Here is a 23,565-nt window from a genome sequence, read left to right as displayed (position 1 = left end):
TAGTGACATAACATGATTTTGTGTTTTTGGATGTAAAAGTAAGTTCAGAAATTAAGGATATTTTTGTTTTTTTCCCCTGGAGGCAGAGAGTTTGGTCCATTCGAGGTCCTTTTGCTGAAAGATAGTACTGTTCGGGAATCAGTTTTGTTTATTTATTCATGGCTCTGTTGGGTCTTTGTTGCTGCGTGCGGGCTTTCTCCAGTTGCAGGGGCCTCTGGGTGCAGAGCAGTCTCTAGGTGCGGACTCCGTAGCTGGGGCATGGGCTCAGTTGCCTCGTGGCTTGTGGAATCTTCCCAGACCGGGGATCCAACCTGTGTCCCCTGCATTGGCAGGCAGATTCTTAATCACTGGACCACCAAGAAAGTGCTTAATTTTCTTTCACCTTGATTTTTCTGCCTGTGAAATGGAAATTCTTTCTGACCTCAGGAATGTGGTGAAGGGTGATGAGAGATTTGGTGTTTCTGGACCATAAGACACTGTAAATTCTAAATGAGAACATGCTAATAATGACCCAGGAGAACAGAGTAAGTGCAGCTGTATAACTTTTCAGCTTATTCCTTATCCTTGTGCATGAGAAGAAAAGGCTTTATTTTCTTCTCATGTGGCTTTTTTAGGGGCCTGTCTCCAGCTGTCTTTTGGTGTTTGAAAGCTTGACCGAGTATTGTTCCATCATTAACATTCCTGGAATCACTGGGTGGAAAAGGTGTAAATCATTCTGTTAGAATCAGATGCAGATGATTAGGACTCTGTGCACTTCCTGCAGGAGCATCTGAGTATCAGAGTCGGCTGACGTCTTTGCTTTTTGTTTGTGAAATAAACCTTGAGTCCCCACACACTCACACTCATATTCATACACTTGCTGTGGCTAAAGCTCACTGATGGCAGGACAGGGGCACCCTGCCTAAATGCCAACCCGTTTGGCTAAAAAGTACGTTGGCCAGAGAAGGGATGAAGTGGGCTTTTCAATATGGTTGTCTGTGTTTTCATGGGAAGTAGACTCACTGTAGGATTTATGGTTTGCATTTTCTTAATTATGAAATTGAGGAGTTAAAAATGGTTAGTGATTATCAGGGGGAAAGGGGTGTTTTATCACTGCTACATTTGGGTGAAGCCATCGTGAACTGAAAGAACTCGGATGGTATTTGTGGGTACCAGAATTTGTTATATCAGGCTCCGAGATTGGTTTTATATTAATGAGCCGAGGCTCCATGTGGTCCTTCTGTGTGTTTAGGAATCAGTAGGTAGGAATATTATAGTTCACATTTGAAACTTGACATGTATTGATAACTGGTACTGTTTTTACTTTTTATTTTGAAATAATTTCAGACTTACAAAAATGTTAGCAGAATAGTATAAACATTTCTCTATATTTTCTCTCATGCTTTCTTTTGGAACGTTTCAAAGCTACAGACATGATGCCCTTTATCTTTAAATATACTTCAAGGACATTCTCTTATATCACAGTATGATTGTCAGCATCAGGAGCCTAACACTGATGCAAAACTATTATTTAATTTTCAGATCTCATATAAATTCTGCCAGTGATAATTTACCTGGTGTAGGACCCAATCCAAGATCATATAGTTTTATCTCTCCTTTAGTCTTCTTTAATCTGGAATGGTCTTTCTTTTTCTTTTACAACTGTGACACTTTTAAAGAGTACATGACAGCTGTTTTGTAGTTTGGGTTTGTCTGGTAATTCTTCATGATTAGATGCAGTGCATGCATTTTTGATGGGACTATCTTGTAAGTGATGCCGTGTTCCTCTTGGCATATCATATTACAAGGCACATGATGATTTAATCCTTCATTGGTGATGTTATCACATGCTTAAGGAGTATCTGTCAGCTTCTTCACTGTAAGCACAATTAGCTCAATAGGAAGGACTCATTAATATTACATTCCCTCTTTATATTAAAACATTAAAAGGTAAAGTGAATGTATTTACTGTGCTGGGTCGTTAGTCCCTTTTTGAGGAGACATTTCTGCTTTGTGGCAGTATGGCTGTACATTCGCAGGATATAAACGATAGGATTTCTCTATAATTTCCCAGCAGCCTTGCAGACAGTCAACGTTTTGCTAGCCTGTGATGTTCAGATTGAGGTGAGCGGTGAATGGTGCTGCTGCAGCTTCGGAACCAGGTCTGGAAGCGGAAACATTTGAACCGGTGTCCTTTGTTGGCCGTGCTGCCTGCTCTTTCAGATGGAGCCAAGGACGCTGACATGGTGCTGCCCTGGGGCTGAGAGGGTCCGCCCAGGGAGTCTGCCTTTGACTCACACTGGACGCTCCATTCGACAGTGGCTGCTGTGGATATCATGTATTGATCAATAAGGAGAATAATTATCGTGGATACAGCAGACAGGCAATTTAGAAATATGCAGTGAAACAGGAAGCAAGGAAAGAGGCCTTAAGGCAGGTGGGAGAGGAGGGGTGACGTGGGTGGCTGTTGCTGTTGCTCTGGGTAGAATGGAGTAAGAGCCCATGGAAGCCTGCCAAAAGAAGGAGAGAATGACCATCATGATGTCATCGCCATTGTCCAAATGTTCTCTGCCTCATCAAGGTGCTGGCAGTGGTTGTGGGCCAGGGCATCCCCCTCCACTGTGTAAAGTGGGGGACGTGTGTTTGCGAAGAGCCTAAGAACACTAGGAATTAAATACACATAGAGCTGCTATCCTTTCACACCTGTTAGATTGCTTTCAGAAATGCTTCCTTATTTATTTGAAACAATTGTGCTCCAAGACAGGTAGGCAGGGCAGTTATTATTATGTACTGCAGAGGAATGCATGAGAGCTGAAAAGATTTGCTTAAAGTCACATTGCTTAAAGAGGCAATTCTTATTTCTGCTTTGGTGCTCTTTCCACTGAATTATGCCTCAGAAGAAAGAAGAAAAGGGGGAGGAAAGGAAGGAGATATAGATGGAGAGGGTGGGCAGGATTAAACAGCACAAATAGGAATGGCGGGGGCTTCCCTGGTGGCTTAGATGGTAAAACATTTGTCTGCAGTGCAAGAGACCTGGGTTTGATCACTGGGTCGGAAAGATCCCCTGGAGAAGGGAATGCCCACCCACTCCAGTATTCTTGCCTGGAGAATTCCATGGACATAGGAACCTGGTGGGCTACAGTGCATGGGCTCGCAAAGAGTCAGACACGACTGAGCGACCAGCACTTTCATTCTGCTGGCAGGAAAAGCAGGCTGTCGGGGAGGCACAGTTGTCGTTCTCAGAGCCCGCAGTCTGCTGTTTAATACACATGATGGTGATGGAGGGGGAGTCCATGCCGTTCGTGGGCACAAGGAGAACCCTGCAGACTTCATTGTAGGAACGTGGTGAGTTTGCCAGGGTTCTTGCAGATACGGAGACAATAATGTGATAAAAGGGCTTTGGGGATTCTAAAGGGAAGAGAGATGGCTAGTAGGAGTTTGGTAGCATTAGCAGTTGTTAACACCGGCCAGAGGCTAGGTGTCTCATTCATAAAATGGGGGAGGTAATAAAAACCCACCTCATGCTTTTGAGGACTAAATAAGGTAAGTGTAGAAGGTGTATAGCATGATAGTTGGCACAAAATAGTAAATGACTATAAATCTACTTACCATAATCATGGTAAATTTTATTATTTTCATAATCACATATATGGCTTTACTGGGCTTCCCTGGTGGCTCAGATGGTAAAAAATCTGCCTGCAATGCAGGAGACCTGGTTTTGATCCCTGGGTGGAGAAGATCCCCTGGAGAAGGAAATGGCAACCTACTCCAGTATCCTTTCCTGGAGAGTTCCATGGAGAGAGGAGCCTGGCAGGCTGTAGTCCATGGGGTCAGAGAGTCAGACAGGACTGAGCAAGACACACACACACACACACACACACAGACACACACACAGACACAGACACACACACACACAGCTTTACTATTACAGTTTTATAATATTGTTGGTTTTTTGTAACATTTTTCACTCCTGCCGCTGGGGTACCACTGCTGCCGTCCCTGTTTCTGCTGCAATAAGGGCTGCTGCCATTACGACCACTGCTGCCAATAATGGACACAGGGTGCGCAGACAGATAAAAGGATACAGTGCAGCGATTGCGGCTTGCCCTTCAGTGGGGAATATAGTGCCTGCATCTGAAGACCTGGAAAACTCAGAGAGCAGCAGGGAATAAATACCTTAGGATATGGGTGTAGAATGTCCTACAAGAATGGAAAAGGTCTTGGAGCTGGTTCGTGGGGGAAGGTGGGAAAGGGAGAAAGGGGGACCCATAGTTACTGTGGGTCTTCACGCACATGCACAACCCTTGGTTTACATCTATCTCGTTACTAAGTTCAGCTCAGTCGCTCAGTCGTGTCCAGCTCTTTGCGACCCCATGGACTGTAGCACACCAGGCCTCCCTGTCCATCACCAACTCCCAGAGTTTACTCGGGCTCATGTCCATTGAGTCCTTGTAATAATCAGTGAAGTCCTGGGTAACAGGATAGAGGTATAATATGTTAGGTTATTACAGCTTGTTAAGAACAAGCTATGCATTTTGAAGAATGAGTGAAAAAGAGCAACCAGGACCATGAATATCTCCTGGTTTGTGTTTCTTCCGTTTGCAGACCTGAGACCTGAGACCTAGGCTGGCTGGGCCCTGACCCACTTCATGCTGTCGTATAGCAGCCAAGTCTGAAGCCAGGCGCCCAGTTTGCTACCATTTTGTCGCTTCTTCTAGTTGATAAAGAGGGAAAATGGGTCTGAATTTTTGTAAAATTGCTTTGCGCCACCACCTTCTTGGAAGCTTATCATTAATTTATAAGATGTTGAAGTTTATACATTATCAAGCAACCAGAGAAGAAATTAGGTGATTTCAAATGCTTAATGGGTGGATTTTAGTTTTGCTCCAGGTCTGCCCAGTAGAGGGCTGCAGTGGGTTTTAATTCTGTGTGGTTATGAACTGCAGGCTGACCCAGCTTGGCTGAAGGTCTCAGGTTTGCTCAGAGTAGAAGGATCTAAAGTATGTTAGGTCTCTTCTGAGCTACTAGGTACTAGTACTGAGTACTAGGCACCTCTGTCAGATTTTCTTTGGGGGGGGCAGGAGGTTGAAGGGTGATGGTTTAGGTATTTCTTGTTATTACCACCTCTCACTTTAAATTACATTTCCTGTTAACAAATCACAGTAATCTGACATGCATTTTATATAATTCATCTCCAAAAGAAAAATCTCAGTTTTGAAGATAATTGTATTTTGTGGTCAAATTAATACAGTTTTGGGCGATGAAGACATTTCCAGAAGGTTCACTGGTCCCTGCAGTTCTCCTCAGAGCCAGATCAGTAAAGAAGGAGGGAGTCAAAGTGCATAACTGGGAAGAAGTGGACAGAACTCTGTGTGTCACCACATGAATTATGGGTTTAACGTAAATACTCCTGATGCTCTAAGTAGGTTTGAGGATGCGTGTTCTATCACTGCTTTGTGTTTCTGCATTCCTCATGTTTAAAAATAGCCATTATGTGAATACGGGCTTCCCAGGTGGCTCAGTGGTAAAGAATCCTCCTGCCAAATAGGAGACCTGGGTTTGATCCCTGGGTCAGGAAGATCCCTTGGAGAAGGAAATGGCAACCCACTCCAGTATTCTTGCTTGGGAAATCTCATGGATAGAGGAACCTGGCGGGCTACAGTCTATGGGGTCTAAAAGAGTCAGACACAACTTAGCAACTAAACAACAGCAGCAGCAACTGGGAATTTATTGTACTGAGGAACTCATGTTCACAGGGAGGACTTTGGTGATTGGGGGGTGTTACTTTTCCTATCTTAAAGCTGAAAGAACAGTTGGCCAAAGGTTACAGTTATTGGTTTAACTGGACAGATGTTCCCAGAGTGTAAGCTCATTGTTTTCATTGTTTTAAAAAATTTTAATGCATTGCTTTTAGGCAGGTAGAATGCAGACTCTTTGGTCAGAAAAGTGCTTTAGGCCACTAGGGGGTGCTATCAGAATAGTGAATTTCCTCAGAGTCTCTGGCCAGGAATTGCTTCCCAGTGTGTAAAAACCCTTGTAGATGTTTTCCTTTTGCTCTATGCCTGATATAAGGAGCTTGACTGGTGTTTATGCTGTGAGTGAATTAGGCAGAGCAGAGGATAGAGGAAAAACGAAGAGAAAAAAGCATCATACATCACTTTCAGTTCTGTTGGTGAATTGAATTTAAAAATTCATACATTCTGGGTCAGTGGCCTCTTTCTGGTGACATTTGATTTAGAGCAGAGAGGATCCACTCTGGAAACTGTGATTTGCTAACCCCACTGGCCTCATTTAGGACAAATGTTTGTATTTTCAGATTGAGGTCTCTTTTAAAAATACCAGTGGCTTAAGAGAGCATTTTAAACTTTTACTGATCTTGGAGGTCCACTTTTAGGAATTTAAACATAATGACATTCTGAAAATATTATCAGAGCTACTGTTCATACAGATGAACTTGTGGAGAACTGATTGTGTTCTGTTACCAGAAATGAATCAGCGGAATCAATGGCCTTACTTCACATCCAGTTGGATTTCTGAGATCTGTGTGTTCAAATGCATTATGTGCTTCATTTTTGCCTTTGGGAAATTTGATAACTTTTTCCAAAGCTTGTGTGCCTCTGCTAACTTTTTGAAACGTAATTGGCACGCGTGTGCCAGGAGAGCCGCCTGCCTGCCTGCCTAGTGTTCGCTGAGTGTTACTGATAATATACTGACTACCATTAAGAAAGTTTGTCTTTATTCACTGTTACAACTCATACTAATACCATTTCTTTTAAAGCATATCACTTCTTTTAAAAGTAGATGAACCGTGAGGAACGGAAAGGAATTTGGCTGTGGTTGCAGAAAAGCTAGTATAAAAACTTAGCAGATGCCTTTTTGAACTTGTGAGAATTCTAATATGATTGTTCCCTCTGCCTGGTTTAAAACGTCAGTGGCCTCTTGTCAATTACAGGGTAAGTGTCAAGTTCCTGCCACCGATTAAGTTCCATGTTACTTGTAGGGTTGGGCTTCCCTGGTGGCTCAGTGGTAAAGAATCTGCCTGTGATGCAGAAGACGTGGATTCAGTCATTGGGTCAGGAAGATCCCGTGGAGAAATGGCAACCCTTTCCTGTACTCTTGCCTAGGAAATCCCATGGACAGAGGAGCCTGGTGGGCTGCAGTCCTTGGGGGTCGAACAGACATGACTGAGCGGCCAGACGCCGACCAAACTTGCAGGGTGCAGCCACACAAAGCTCCTGTGATGTGTGTCTGGCCGCCTATCCAGCTTTTCATGGGCCACTTGCCACCTCACCCTGGACACACACTTATAGTTACTGACTCTTCTCCTTTCCAGTCAACACACTCCTGAAATCCCACACGCGTTTCCCATGAAGGCGCATGTACCGGTCCCTCTCTTTTCGCTTCTCCCTGAACTTGTATCTTCCAGGCACTGTCACCTCTTTAGCGGAGCTTTCTCACAGCAACACCTCCCGCCCTGAGCCTTGCACTCCAGACAGCTCATCCTTCCTTCATTCTGCTGCTTCTGAACCTTGTTGCACTTGGCATCATCGGTAGTTTATTTCCTCACACTTTTGCCTTCTAGACTGTGAGCCCCTTGGGTGCAGGCATGGTGTCATATTATCCCCCAGTACCCAGCATAGTATCTTGGTCAATCAGTAAGTATCTCTGGAATTAAAGTTCGGCAAGCAAGGTTGTGAAGTTTCCATGACAGGCTTTGTGGGAGTTGACGTGAGAGCGTGAGCGGGGACAGAGTGAATCTGCGTCTGGTTTTGCAGGAGAATTGTTAAGGTGTTTTTCAGGTGGTGCTCCATCCTTGTATTTCAAGTCTGTGACTCAGAGTTTATCTGATCTTAGGTTGAAACTCCTTTGTTGTCTCCAATTTGCTAAGAGTCTTGGATGAGCCAATTAATTGTATTTACCTTTGGTGCCTTATCATAAAATGGAATGGTTAGATTTTATTGTCTAACAGTTGTGTATTATCCACTTTGGACTATTTGACTGTGAAAATGTCATCCCTGGCACTCAGCATATTTCCATATTGTAATTTTCCTCACCCAGTCAGTATGCATATGTTTTCCTGTTACCGGAAGCCACATCTAATTAGGAATATATTTTGAAACTACATTTAAATCGGTTTTTAGTACTCTTTCATTCTGGATTACCTGTTACTTATTTTCTCATTTTAGGGGAAATGATTAGATTGCACCCTTATATCATGATTCTGTAAATCTTTAAAACAAGGCCGACATTATGGAGAAGGGAAGGGGAAAGAGACAGAAAATGACAGAACTTTTGTACTTAATTCAGAACAAGAGAACTCCGTTTCAGTGGAAGGAATGCACATGTTTTGCCCTCTTTCCTCCCTGTGCTGGGCTGTGCTTAGTTGCTCAGCCATGTCTGACTCTTTCGACCCCATGGACTGTAGCTCACCAGGCTCCTCTGTCCGTGGGGATTCTCCAGGCAAGAATACTGGAGTGGGTTGCCTTGCACTCCTCCAGGGGATCTTCCCAGCCCAGGGATCGAACCCAGGTCTCGCCGCATTGCAGGCATTTTCCTCCCTAGCCCCTTACCAAGTTGTGTAATGAAATGAGAGGCCAGCAGAGGGCATGGTGTACATGCTTAAAAAAGCATGGAGAGTCGGGTGTAGGGCTCTGCTCATTCTGTTAATCTGATTTGATTGGCATAATAGAGATGCATGACTCTGTTGTTTTTTTTTAATTGAGTAGTAGTTTTTAAAATTTCTTACTTTGAAATTCAGTAATTTTAAAAGGTATCAAAATTCAAGAGGCCCAGTTGCGATTGTGCTTTGATATAGGATTTTCTAAGCTTCCCATTAAAATTAGTCCCACAGATTCAAATACTGATTTGAAAGAGTGTATAATAACTTAAAAAAAAATTGGGTTTCCTGACATACACACATACAGAAAGGCAAGGAGTGTTTGTAAAACTTACAAAGCAATAACAAGCTAAGAAATTCAAACAACAGCCTTTAATTTAACCCAAATTTAAAAGACTATTTGAAATTGTTTTGATTGTTGTGCAACCAGCTTGTTGGCTGATTATGTCAGCTGGGGAGGAACTGAGAAGGTCCTGCTTTGTCCAGACCAGAAGGACCCCTTAGGGAATAAGGACAAGGTGCTGAGCGGTGGGCTTTTCTCTGACTTTATGGAAAGCAGAAGGAGGTAGATGAAGGAGAGAAGGAAAGAGGAAGATGAGAAATCAAGCTTGGAAAGAAGCAGAAAAGGCCCGGAGAGAGGGGAAAGCACTTGGTCAGGAAGCAGGGATCCATGGAAGTCTGTGGTTGGAAGTTCACGACCAAGCGTAGGCTGAGCAGACAGGCCCCAGCCTGACCCTGGCTCTGGCGCTCACTCCAGAGTAGCCTGGAGCGTCCGCTGAATGCCCTGTGCTGCATCTGTGAAATGCAGACTGTTCAGGGCTCCCCAGTGATGGTCCAGGGCGAAAACCAGAGGCCTTCCTCAGGCCTCTAGGGTTTGGAACGGTCTAGTCCCTTTCTCACCTTCAGCGCTTGCATTCTCGGTGGTTCTCCACGTGTCTATGGCCTGAGGCTCTTAGAGGAGCTGCTTGCCTCTAGCCCTTCCATCCTTAGCTGACCTCAGTCTCAGCTCTGTCATTTCTCCAGAAAACAGAATTGGAATTATGCTGTGTTTACTGCTCTGTGATCTGCCTCCATTTTCATGTAAGATACCTGTGGGCACTTTTTGGTGTCAACATAGATTTATACAATCATTTTAAATGACAGTATAATATTCTGCTACAAGAATTACTATGATTAATAATGAGTTATTTCTTGATGGACAGTTCGATCATTTCCTTTTTTTTTTTTTTTTTTTTTAAATCGTTAACCATACTGGAATGATGGAGAAGGAAATGGCAACCCACTCCAGTATTCTTGCCTGGAGAATTCCGTGGACAGAGGAGTCTGACGGGCTACAGTCTATAGGAAGGAGTTGGACACGACTGAGCAGTTTTCACTCACTTCACATACTGGAATGAACATCATTGTACGTGTGTTGCTGCGTGTGATATTACCTATTTTGTTAGGATATGTTCCTAGGGGTGGAATTGCTTGGTCCAGCTTGGTCAAAGAGTATATGCCTTATAATGATCAATGTCTGGTGGCTTATTGATGTCTAAAGTGGGAGTCTTTGTAGTTGAAATCTCACACTGAGCCTAGGTCTCTCATCTGCAGAGTACTGTATTACTTACACCATGCTTAGTCCAGTACTTAGCATTTGATATTCAGTATTATTGCTTATTTACTTTTGGTATTGAAATGTTTTCCCTGTACATTTATTTTCAGTCTTTCTTAGATCTGCAGTCAGCTATTTTGTAGAGAGCATGAGAGAACTTCTAGCAGTTTTGCAACCTTGAGACTTTCAGTAACTTTAGGAGAGATTAGAATTCACCATGATCGATAGAGAGCCTATTATGGAGGGCCCAGCTTGGGATCCTAAAGTCTTAGAGCCATTAAAGGTAGTTCAGAGAGAGCTGTTGGTGGTGAGAAGTATGGCAAGCCCTATTCTTTTTCAGCCTGCCCTTGGGTAAGGAATTATTTTCAGTGTGGGGACGAGGCTGAGCATCCCATGTTACAAGGTGTTTCTGCCCATTATTCTGTCACTTCGATCTCTTCTGTTCAGAACAAACAAATGATAAACCAGCTGCCAGCCTGTGAGTAATGATCAAACCATTTCCGTCATCCCTGGGTTTATGGTTTGGAATTCTCATTATGAGGTCTGATGTCAGCCATTTGAGCTGTTGGCCATGCCCAGCATCTATGCTTGAAGGGTGGTACCACACAATTTGGATACTGAGCTCTGCCTCTTCTTTTGTTTTGCTTTTGTTATATACCCATGTCCTGGTTCAGATCCCCTACGATCTTAACCACATTATAGCTTTTAAAATTGTAACCCCCGTTTTTTTCTGAATCATTGCATAGTATTATTATTTTTCTTTATAATTTTATTTATTTATGGCTGTGCTGAGTCTTTGCTGCTGTGTGGGCCCACAGGGGCTATTCTCTGTTTGCGGAGCATGGGCTTCTCATTGTGGTGGAGTCTCTTGTCGCGGAGCACGGGCTTTGGGGCACTTGGGCTTCAGCAGTTGCGACACGTAGGCTCTAGAGTGCAGCCTCTACGGTTGTGGTGCCTGGGTTTAGTTGCTCGGCAGCATGTGGGATCTTCCTGGATCAGGGATCGAACCCACGTCTCCTACATTGGCAGATGGATTCTTTACCACTGAGCCGCCAGGGCAGTCCCATAGCATATTTTTTAAAAAGTATAAGCTTGAGATTATACTTCCCCCTGGCTGCCCTCTGGCTGACTTTAAACCTTAGGGGAACTCGGGTTCTTGGAGCCTTGCTTTTCTCACCTTCCCAAACTCCAAGAGTTTTGTGACATTTAAATGTGACAGTTTATATCAGATGCTTTTACAGCATCTGTAACATAGCAGGGATTCATTACTGCCTATGCCTTCGTCTCCTTCCCTCGCTGTGCATCAGGGGACGTTTTGCAAGGAAGGAGGGCGTATTCCACGAGTGAGCAGGAGGAAGTATTTAAATGTCATGTGAGGATTGTCTTTTATTTTCTCAAGGAAATTAAAGTCTAAAGTTAGTGAATTGCATCCCTTTATTTCCTTCCCTCTTCCTGTCTCTGTAGAACCTCAGCTGCTAACCCTTGTTCTTCAAATAAAACTGTTCTCCTTCTGACAACACACACAGTCTTACTAGTTTCCTTGAGGACTTCAGATTACTGAAGTTTGACTGGAACTCTATTATTTATCCCTGTTTTAATATTACAGATTCTAGTTCCTTTGTTTACTTAACGAAAATTTAAGTTACAATTGGGAAGCTTCCCTATTTAATGTATTTTTAACAACTATAATGAACTATCTGTTCAGTTCAGTTCAGTCGCTCAGTCGTGTCCGACTCTTTGCGACCCCATGAATCGCAGCACGCCAGGCCTCCCTGTCCATCACCATCTCCCGGAGTTCACTCAGACTCACGTCCATCGAGTCACTGATGCCATCCAGCCATCTCATCCTCGGTCATCCCCTTCTCCTCCTGCCCCCAATCCTTCCCAGCATCAGAGTCTTTTCCAATGAGTCAACTCTTTGCATGAGGTGGCCAAAGTACTGGAGCTTCAGCTTTAGCATCATTCTTTCCAAAGAAATCCCAGGGTTGATCTCCTTCAGAATGGACTGGTTGGATCTCCTTGCAGTCCAAGGGACTCTCAAGAGTCTTCTCCAACGCCACAGTTCAAAAGCATCAATTCTTTGGCGCTCAGCTTTCTTCACAGTCCGACTCTCACATCCATACATGACCACTGGAAAAACCATAGCCTTGACTAGATGGACCTTAGTCGGCAAAGTAATGTCTCTGCTTTTGAATATACTATCTGTTAGAATAAAGTAAAAGTTTTGTGAAATAAATGACTTCTAAGCCAGCCCCTCCCCCACTGAAGTTTTCTGTGATCGGATCCTACTTCCTGGAAGCCTCTTGCTTTTCTCTTATTCACCACCTTGAGCAATACTCTCTGTCCTTTTTCCTTACAGAAGCTTACTACCTAGTTGTTCTAATACCCAGATACCCAGGCTCCTTAAGCAGAGATCAGCGTTCAGTGGGTCTGGGGCCCTGACCCAGGACTCTGCAGTTTTATGAGCAGGTCAGTCAGTGGTTATATTGGGGATTGAGACAAGTCTTCTGGTCTGTCTCAGGTTTGGAAGGAAATTATAGTGCTAAGCTCACTTCACAAAAAATTTATAGTCCTTCCCCCCCCACCCCACAATTATTTAGCCACACAACTAGAGTGCCTATATTTCGTCTTCTCCTTTTTTCCTTTTTCTTACTCGCCTTTGGGGTGTGTGATCCCTTCCTCTGTGTCTTTTATACTCTGAACTCTGCTGGAGCAGCCTCTTATAGTTGTTGCTTGTAAGACCTATCTTATCAGCGTTCCGTCACTTGCTCACTGGGCTATCCATGTGAAGTAGGGCTTTGATGTCTTCTTAAACTGGCTTCTTGGGGTGTTGCTTAAGAGATCTTGTATTGCCTATTCAGGTGGGCCTGTCTGTCTTGAAGTGCTCTCATTTTACTGGCATTGTTAATATAGGCACCAGTTTCTGCCTTCCTCCTAATGCTGGTTTCTTCAGTGCATAATATATGAAGGTGTGGGAGCAGTCTCACATGTTGAGGTGGCAGGATGGATGGATGAGCCTTTGGCATACCCATGTGCAGAGTTGTTGGGGAATTCGTATCTGGGCAGTGAAGAGAAGGTCAGGAAATAGCTGTGGGCTCACACTATCGGAGAGTTTCTAATAGTGGAAACTGTCCAGAGATTAAATAGACTGGAATTAAAATCATGAAGGACCCACAGGACTGAGACCCTAGCTGTCATCTCCACCAGCGCTTCCTGACCAGTGGCCAGAGCACAGCAGTGGATGGTGAGTGGGTGACCGATGAGTCAGGCCCCTGATCACCGCATCGCTCAGGGCAGTTGAGCAGGGCTTGGGATGCCTGCTGTTCTGGGGTCAGTTGCTGTAAATCAAGTCTAGCATGTCATCCCATCCACTGTATAAATATTATTATTTTCTGTATGTGCCATAAGGTGACTAGTTTGTGACATAATCATCCAAACCACTGACTATTAAAATGCTATGAAACATCAAAGGAAAAAAAAAAAACTTCATCTGGAAGTTTAAAATTTTGAATATAGGAGATTCTGAGAAAGCTTCAGAGTTCAAAGAACTCAGTTTGGAAACTGCTGGTCTGAACCTGTCCTCCTGGTGTAGAGACCAGATATTGAGTTCTCTGGAGATTTAATGGATTTTTCAATCAGTGACCAAGACCTTGATCACTGCTGTTGGTTCCTGGTTTAGTGCTGTTTCTTTTTATATTGGATACACCGAAGCCAGCTGATGAAAATGAGATGCATTAGTAGGTTAGAGCTTCACTGACGAGCAGGACCGTCTTGCTTGGCCATCTTCACTGCTTACCGTGTTCTGTGACACACTCCCTGCTTTGTAGATGCTGGCCAAATGAATGTGATGAGGTTTATTTTTGACTCTACTGGGAAGTTGAGCCAGATGTCTTTCAACCCTCCTGCAATGACTATTTATTTCTTATTTCTTATTACCAGTGTTTAGAGGGAACAGGGCAGGTTTGTTTGTTTCTGTTGGAATTGAGCATGGTGCAAGGTCTGACATTACATTTTAGATTTAAACTTCTAAGAACCTTAGAAAATACAGAATAATATAAAAGGGGAATTCCAATAAATACTTCAGTTTATTCCAATAAATACTTTGAATTTATAAATGGAAAAATCACTAATTTTTGAAGTGAATTTTTCTTATTTTAGACTATATTTTTCCCTTATTGTGTGCATCTGAGAAATAAAATAAGTTGAGTGTCCCAATAACAGGATCCTACCTTAAGCATAGATTATACTGCATTTCTGGGTTCAAAGAAAGTGAAGACAATTATGTAAGGATCCAAAAACAGGGAAAAAGAAACAGCTGGAGGTTGAAAGGTAGGTGGGTGTTACCTGTGAGGGTGAATGCCTATATTAATTCTGCAGCAACAAGGGAAGAGAGCTAACCCATGTTTGTTTAGCCCGTGCACTGATTTTAATTTATTTTGAAGTTTGACAACTAAAAGTTGAGCCAGGACTCCTGAATTTAGCTGATAAACTCCTGACTTGGAAGATGGGTAAAATGTAGTTGGTGCCTCTTGAATTCTGGTAGAAGCAAACACAAATATTCTTTGGAGGAACACTTACCTCCAAATAAAAATAAAACATTAAAAGTAACTAATTTAGGTGCCACTCCAGAGAAATTCAGATATGGGAATTATCTGATGCTTTCTATTAAAAAAGACTGTATATGAAATATTTAAAGAAATAGAAAATAGAATTCTGAAAAGGAACAAATACAATCTCAAAAATGATCAGCAGATCTGAAAAATAAACATATTTTAGATATGAATTTTATAACTGTTAAAGTAAGAGAAAAACCATCAGTGGAAGGTCTTAGATGAAAAAAATTTTGGTAATTAGACACAGATGAAAAGAGAATTGATAAACTGAAGAAATTACCAAGAATGCAACATGGGCAGGTAGAGAGATGAAAACAGACAGAGAGGTTAATAACATACAGAATAGAATAAGAAATTGTGACATAAATCCAATCATAGCCTGAGAGGAACACAGTAGAGAAATACAAGAGAGGTAATAGTTTAATAATTTTTCAGATGCTGTGACAGATAGCAGTGCACAGGATCAGGAAAAGTATTGTAAACCAACACGATAAATAAAAAGATATCTGCACTGTGGTATTTTGAACTAAAATTGTAGAACTCAGAGATAAAAGGAAGATCTTAAAATGAGCCGAGGAAGCAGAACAGATCTCCTATAAGGGAATAATAACCAGACCCACAGCAGACACCTCAGTAGCAAAAATCAAAGCCTTAAGACAAAAGAATCAGTCAGTATCTTCAAAGTTTTTCAAGAAAATTAAAATTTCTGAGCCTAGAGGTAAAAGAAAACCATTGAAAATTAGCAAAAACTGAAATAATTTATGCTTAATGAACCTACATTAAAGGAACATTCAGGAAGAGGAAAAGTCAAAACAAGCTAAGCATCAAACATGAACAATGATAATTTTATAATTTTGAATAAAATTTTATTCAAATAAAATTGGGTCACAGGTTGCTGCACCATGGGGATCAAGACATCCCCGAAGAGACATCCCATTGTGCTCCTAACTAAGAAGTAATCCTCTTATCTTCATCGGTTATGAATGGGGCTTAGTAACTCCACGAGGCATTTTAGAAAGTGTGCCTTTCCAATGGGTAATTTAGGGTGGCATGAATATTCAGTGGTAAGGAGGAATTTGCCAAGGCCATTGAAACAGTTGTGTTAAGAATTTAAAAAGTGTTGCTTTGAAAATGTTTTTCCTGGGAGCACTGGTTTTATCAAGAATGGCATTATTGTTGCAAGAGCAGGAGTCACTATAAAGTGAGTGGTTCTTGGGCCTGTTACCCAACACTTAGGAAAGTATAAACTTTTTTTATCATCTGTGGTCACTGGGCCTATCGGTATGAACAGTGTTACAGTTCAGTTCCATCACTCAGTCGTGTCCGACTCTTTTCGACACCATGGACTGCAGCATGCCAGGCCTCCCTGTCCATCACCAACTCCCAGAGTTCACTCAAACTTACGTCCATTGATTCGGTGATGCCATTCAGCCATCTCATCCTCTGTTGTCCCCTTGTCCTCCCACCTTCAATCTTTTCCAGCATCAGGGTCTTTTCCAATGAGTCAGTTCTTCACATCAGGTGGCTGAAGTATTGGAGTTTCAGCTTCAGCATCAATCCTTCCAGTGAACACTCAGGACTGATCTCCTTTAAGATGGACTGGTTGGATCTCCTTGAGTCCATGGGACTCTCAAAAGTCTTCTCCAACACTACAGTTCAAAAGCATCAATTCTTCGGTGCTCAGCTTTCTTTAGAGTCCAACTCTCACATCCATACATGACCACTGGGAAAACCATAGCCTTGACTAGACAGACCTTTGTTGGCAAAGTAATGTCTCTGCTTTTTAATATACTGTCTAGGTTAGTCATAACTTTCCTTCCAAGGAGTAAGCGTCTTTTAATTTCATGGCTGCAGTCACCATCTGCAGTGATTTTGGAGTCCCCCAAAATAAAGTCTGCCACTGTTTCCACTGTTTCCCCATCTATTTGCCATGAAGTGATGGGACCAGATGCCATGATCTTCCTTTTCTGAATGTTGAGCTTTAAGCCAACTTTTTCACTCTCCTCTTTCACTTTCATCAAGAGGCTTTTTAGTTCCTCTTCACTTTCTGCCATAAGGGTGGTGTCATCTGCATATCTGAGGTGATTGATATTTCTCCTGGCAATCTTGATTCCAGCTTGTGTTTCTTCTAGTCCAGTGTTTCTCATGATGTACTCTGCATATAAGTTAATTAAGCATGGTGACAATAGACAGCCTTGCGTACTCCTCTTCCTATTTGGAACCAGTCTGTTGTTCCATGTCCAGTTCTAACTGGTGCTTCCTGATCTGCATACAGATTTCTCAAGAGGCAGGTCAGGTGGTCTGGTATTCCATCTCTTTCAGAATTTTCCACAATTTATTGTGATCCACACAGTCAAAGGCTTTGGCATAGTCAATAAAGCAGAAATCGATGTTTTTCTGGAACTCTCTTGCTTTTTCCATGATCCAGCAGATGTTGGCAATTTGGTCTCTGGTTCCTCTGCCTTTTCTAAAACCAGCTTGAACATCGGGAAGTTCACGGTTCACGTATTGCTGAAGCCTGGCTTGGAGAATTTTGAACATTACCTTATTAGCATGTGAGATGAGTGCAATTGTGCAGTAGTTTGAACATTGTTTGGCATTCCCTTTCTTAGGGATTGGAATGAAAACTGACCATTTCCAGTCCTGTGGCCACTGCTGAGTTTTCCAAATTTGCTGGCATATTGAGTGCAGCACTTTCACAGCATCATCTTTTAGGGTTTGAAATAGCTCAACCGGAATTCCATTGCCTCCACTAGCTTTGTTCATAGTGATGCTTCCTAGTGTTACAGAAGCTCTTGCTTTGTTGTAGTTCATTCGCTCGGTTGTGTCTGACTCTGTGACCCCATGGACTTCAGCACACCAGGCTTCCCTGTCCTTCACCAACTCTCAGAGCTTGCTCAAACTCATGTCCTTTGAGTCAGTTATGCCATCCAGCCATCTTGTCCTCTGTCGTCTCCTTCTCCTCCTGCCTTTGATCTTTCCCAGCATCAGGATCTCTTCCAGTGATTCAGCTCTTCTCATCAGGTGGCCAAAGTGTTGAAGTACTCTGTCCACCTGATGTGAAGCTATTTGGTAGATTAAAAATAAATGCAAAAATGGGTAAAATTCCCCAAAACGTCCCAGAGTTTGAGTTATATTTACATGTATTTTCTTTTTAAACTTCAGTGTAACTGTGAGGCCGTGAAAAGGCCAGATAGTTCACGGAGCAGTCTGTATGTTACAAAGATAAATGTAGGTAGGTACATAGATGTCAAGTGATTTTTTTGTTTTTAAGGTGAAGTAGCAAGTCAGTCCAGATTTCCTTTATATTGTGGTAACTCCCTGATGAGGACTGTTTGAACTAATTCTGCATTTAAGTGCTTTACAGAGGCTGACAAACAGAGATGGTGTATGCTACACACAAAGTATAGTTATCCCTAATGTTTTTTAGGATAGATGCTTTCTTCTTTCAAGTAGGCATGTGGTAAGTGAGGTGAGTCGTCATTCTGGAAAGCTCCAGATTCCTAAAGCGTTTCAGAAGGTTTTCCTATAGCAGGTTCAGTCCCAGACCCATGGGTTCTTAAAAGACTGATTCATCATGTTGTGAAGTGATTCATCTGGAATTAGAATGAGAAAAAAGCAAAGTGTAGAATATTTAACAATAAGACCTGAGGTTAAAATCATAGTCACTTCTGATGTCCTGTTTAATTGCCCTGAACTTAACTAATGGTTATTTTTAAGATATTTTGTCAGCTGTGCCATTAATTCTGAGTAGATGTATATGGTAAAATAATCAACTGAGACAATTTTTTATGTCTAAGGCTGTGTTACTGTGAAGCAACTGCCCCTCTCCAGGTGATTCATCTGTTGTCACAATAGTAGATTATCAAAAAGTGATTCTTTCATTTTTCTGAGTGAGTTTTGTATTATGTATTTATTCCATGTAATTCTGGATTATAGTTTAAGCTTCAACCTAGAGGTAACTTAATCTGGATATAGTTTGTTCTTCTGAGTGTTAGTTCTAACATATGTATAGCCCTTGGAGAGGAAGTATTGGTAACAACAATAATAGTAACAAGAATAATAACCATGATAGGTAATCTCTGTTGAGTTTAGCTTAGGCAAATACTGTGCTAAGTGCCTGACTGATATCTTCTCATTGTATCATTACAAAATCCTTACAAGGCCGGTACTATTCTTTCTCCATATTGCAGATGAGAGACTGAGGTGCCTAGAATGTAAGTCATTTACGGGGAGTCTGATAGCTGTTAAAGTATGAGTGTAGGGATGTGTATAGAGGCAGTCTGACTCTAAAGCTGATGCTTAAAAATAGTGTTCATTCCTGCTTCCACACTAAATGTTGTTACTTTACAAATATATTGGCGTCTTGATATATTACTGTTTTCAAGGTCTGTACACTAAGACTGCCTGGCAACGCTGCCTTCCATGAAACCATCATTGTTCTTTAGAGGAAGAAGCAATTCTTATCTTGAATTTCAGTGCTAGCCTGAGGTTCTGGAGTCAGCACAGCCCTTCAGTAGGGCCCGGCCGATTACATTTCTCCCAGAATTGGAGTCATTACTCACACAAAGTTTTGCCCTTTTGGTTACGAAGCCTGCAAATCCTGGCTTTAAAAATCTCAATTAAATGTGATCATCTCCACACAATCCCTCTCCGACATGACTGGTATTTCTTGTAGATGTAAGCTCCTCGAAGAAATGGTGTTTGCTTATTTAAAGTTTTCCCTTTCATTTTCCAGGTTTTACAGCTGCACTATGTCAGCTTAAGCTTGCATTTGAAATTGACTTTAAAAGCCCAGATTCCCTTTTCCAAGACCTCTTATTTCTGTGCCAATTAGATAACATCGTACTGTGGGGATTTTCTGAAGTATGCCCACTGAAACAAGGCAGCCATCTGCCTTTCTGAGGTCTAATCTGCTGGCTTTCATTGTTTCGTAAAATGACTTCGGGGTACCGACATGGTCTGGAGCTGTGTGCAGACTGCTGAATCATTGAATTATGTTGTCCCCAGTGGAGCCTAGGCCACATGTTCCTACTGAATATCGGGCTGCAGGAGAGCATGGGAAGCTGTCTGAAGTCCTTCAGAATCACTAGGGTGGACTGAGTTCCCTTTCATTCTCATATTAATGAGTTTTCTGGAAGTTAGAACGAAGAAGCACTTTGAACATCCAACCTACCTAACCTCTTTCGGAGTCGCCTTTTTAAAATTGTTTTTCATATGTTGTTTATCTGCCCAGTGTGAACACATAGTCCTAGTTTTCACTCATTTTAGTGCAGAAAGGCAACATGTTATACAGTTCTTTATCTTGGGTTTTTTCACTGAATTTATTTCCATGTGTGTATACAACTTCCCCATCCTTTTGTATTGCTACCTAATATTCTTTTTCAAGACGTATGATTTATTTATCCAGTTCCCGATTATTGGAAATCTGGATATTTGCAAACTTTCACCATACAAACATTGTTTCATTAATTATTCGTGTATACATGTCATGTTTGCATGTATTTTAAGTTTTTCTGTAGGCTAAATACTCAGAAATACAGGGTCAAAGGGTGTATGTGTATGTATCGTGGGTAGATATCACCCAGTTGTCTTCTAAATCATCGTGGTTTTTAGACTCTCATCTCTCATTAGTCTGCGGTCAGGATGCTAGGTTTCAGCTAAACTAATTAGTGGTCCTGGAAAATAGGATAAAGATTTTCACCTGTTTCCTAACTTTCTCAAAACATCCTTTCCTTCTGCTCCTTCCACTCTGAGGACTGAGCTCAGTCACTCAGTGCTGTCTTTGTGACCGGGTGGACTGCAGCGCGCCAGGCTCGCCTGTCCTTTACTGTCTCCTGGGGTTTGCTCAGACTCATGTCCATTGAGTTGGTGATGCCGTCCAACCATCTCATCCTGTCACCGTCTTCTCCTTCCACTCTCCACTGTCACAAGTCCTTCCCAAACACTCAGGAAGCCCTTCTCGCTTATGGGCTCACAGTTGCACAGTTTGCTGTTGCTCTTCTTTTCTGAGTGTTTATGGCATGTGCGCACACTCGACTCCCTTTTGAAGCTCCATCTTTTACTACTTGCAACTGAATCGCTTCTTTCGCAACGTCTGACCTTTCCAGCCAGGTTATCAGCAGGTTGAGGGTTCTTAGCCTTCATTTTCACATTTTGTGTACTTCTTACTGCCTAGGACAGTGCTCTGCACACTGGGCTTCTTTTCTAAGCTTCTGGCAAAATCAGATACAGTGTTTCAGTTAAAAGCTAATAACACCTGCTTTTTATGAGAAAAAAATGAAAAGCGCCGGATGTAGAAAAACTCCCTGACCTGTCACTGTCCAGTGGTAACTACTCTTGACATGCTGTTACACATCCATCCTGCTTGTGAATAAATACACAGATAGATGTGATGTACCGTTGTACACATGACCTCACACTATTCCAATGATGAAGTACCTTGCTTTTCTTCAATAAAAAGATTTATATCTTCTCCCATGTCAGCTGGTAGCATTCTGATTGTTAATGGCTGTATCATAGTTGTTTCTACACTCACACACCTTAGTTCATTTAAGCAGCACTGAACTGATGGACACTTGTGGTTTGCAGTTTTCTCTCTGAGTCGATGCATCTGTCAGCACAAGTGTGATGATCTCTTAAGATAAGGCAAAGTCTTGGAATTGAAAGAACTGCATTAAAGCATGGATATACCTTATGGGATCTAAATAATTACCTTTAAAAGAGAAGAAAATTTAAAGCAATGTTGAATATTTTCCTAGGCACCTGTCGGATTCTAATAGTTAGCTGTGGCCTTCAGTACAGTATTCAGTCATCACAAAGTATCATGGAATATTAGGCATAAATCAGAGGAAAAAATCTCAAGGAGGTACTCCAGGAGAAACAACCTTTGCATATATTTGTGAGTGTACAAATGAATCATTGCCTTCTGCCTTTTTTTCCTGCTGGGCAGTGACTACCTGTCTTTCTCCTTTCATAAATTATTTTGTAAAGCGTGTCTAATTTAGAATATCATAAAAGCATTTTCTCTCCTGTCAAGGTACAGAGAGGAGCAGTGTTTTCTGTTTCTTGGAGAACAGTTTGCTTAGGAAAGTACACAGTCTGATGAAAGAGGCTGCAGCTGTGGGCTATTTTGAAGCTTACTTGAAAACACTTTGGTATGTTTATTTCTTTACTACTCCACTTGATTTCAGAAAAGATTTGAGATGGTTTACAAAGATGCAAACAATTGACTGGATAAAATTTATTTTGTAGATGACTAAAAGGAGGTAAAGGGAGAAGGAGGGTAAGAAAGTGCATAGAAAGCCGAGAGTAAGGTTAGCGCACGAAATACACAAGATGAAATTGCCATCTTTGAAGTTCTAGAAGAGTTGCATGTGGGCAGTTTGGTATGGTTCAGTCACAATACGAAGTCCTGTGTACTCATTCCAGTTGGCCTCAGATTTGGCCTTGAGCTGGCATGTCGGGTTGTAACCTCATCTTATTATGATTAGAACCCAACCCTCCTACTCAGAAGACGTTCAGATATTACTGATTTGGGGGCCCAAGTGAAAATGCACCTAGAAAAGAGACTTTTGCACAGTGTGAATGCATGAAGCCAGAACTTCCCAGCTGGAAAGGCCTTTAAGAGGGCATCCGGTTCCACCTCCTTAGGATGGCGTGAGCCCGGTAGTTGTGTCATGCTCTTGAAGGGGCTCTCTGGGGTGCAGAGTCTGCACATGACCAGGCCTTCAGCCAGTTGCTTCTGCTCTCCAAGCCACAGTTTCTTTGGGTACCAAACAGGAGTGAGGGCTGGTTCTTACCTCATGGGATCGCCATGATGATTAAGTGAGATGATGCGAGAGAGGGAAGTGTAAATCAGAACAGTGAGACCCCACCTGGTGCCCAGGAGGATGGCTGTAACCAAGAAGACAGATGCAACAAGCGTTAGTGAGGATGTGGGGCAGTTGGAACCCTCAGATGCTACAGGTGGGCGTGGAAAATGGGCAGCTGCTTTGGGAATTTCTCAGAATTTAACACATGATCCAGAAATGCCACTCAGATATGTGCTGAGGAGAAAACACCAGAACTTGTACACAAATGTTCATGGCAGCATTATTCTTAAGGACCCAAATTGGAAACTACCCGAATGTCATCAGCTAATGAATGGAAAAAAGGGCAATGTACTGCATGTGTCTGTTTAGGTGAAATGCCCAGAACAGGCAAATGATTAGAGGCAGAAAGTAGATGAGTGATTGTCTAGGACTGGAGGCTGTGCAGCAAATAGGGAATAACTGCTACTGGACGTGGGGTTTCTTTTGGGGGTAATAACCTTTGCCTAAAATTGATTGTGGTGATGGTTACTCTGTGACATATACTATTTAAATCGATGAACTGTGTCATAGGTGAATTATATCTAAATAAAGAGAAGGAAATGGCAACCTACTGCAGTATTCTTGCCTGGAGAATCCCATGGACAGAGGAGCGTGGCAGGCTACAGTCCATGGGGTCACAAGAGTCGGATACGACTTAGTAACTAAACCACCACTGAAGCTATATATATATGGCTACATGCACACACACAGGATAATGCACAGTGAAGTTCTTAGTGCAGTGAAATAAGCCGTATACTAAGTAAATACTCAATAAGGGTAGGCTTTTCTTTTTCAAACAAGTGATGAAACTGTTTGAAACACCTTATTCTGGATCGAGTGGCTCCCCTGGCCTAACCCAGAGCCCAGTTCTCCTAAAAGTAAATCAGAGTTCTCTCCTTCTACAGGAGA

General features: G+C 42.2%; 1 protein-coding gene across 1 annotated transcript in view; it reads left to right on the top strand.

Annotated features, from left to right (window-relative positions):
• Nucleotides 1–23,565, top strand: part of STK39 (serine/threonine kinase 39) — a 318,038-nt gene that overhangs the window by 134,965 nt on the left and 159,508 nt on the right. The window lies entirely within an intron of this gene.

The sequence above is a fragment of the Capra hircus genome, chromosome 2, assembly GCF_001704415.2.
Source record: "Capra hircus breed San Clemente chromosome 2, ASM170441v1, whole genome shotgun sequence".
NCBI classification, from domain to species: Eukaryota; Metazoa; Chordata; class Mammalia; order Artiodactyla; family Bovidae; genus Capra; species Capra hircus.
This window is presented reverse-complemented; position numbering and strand designations above follow the sequence as displayed.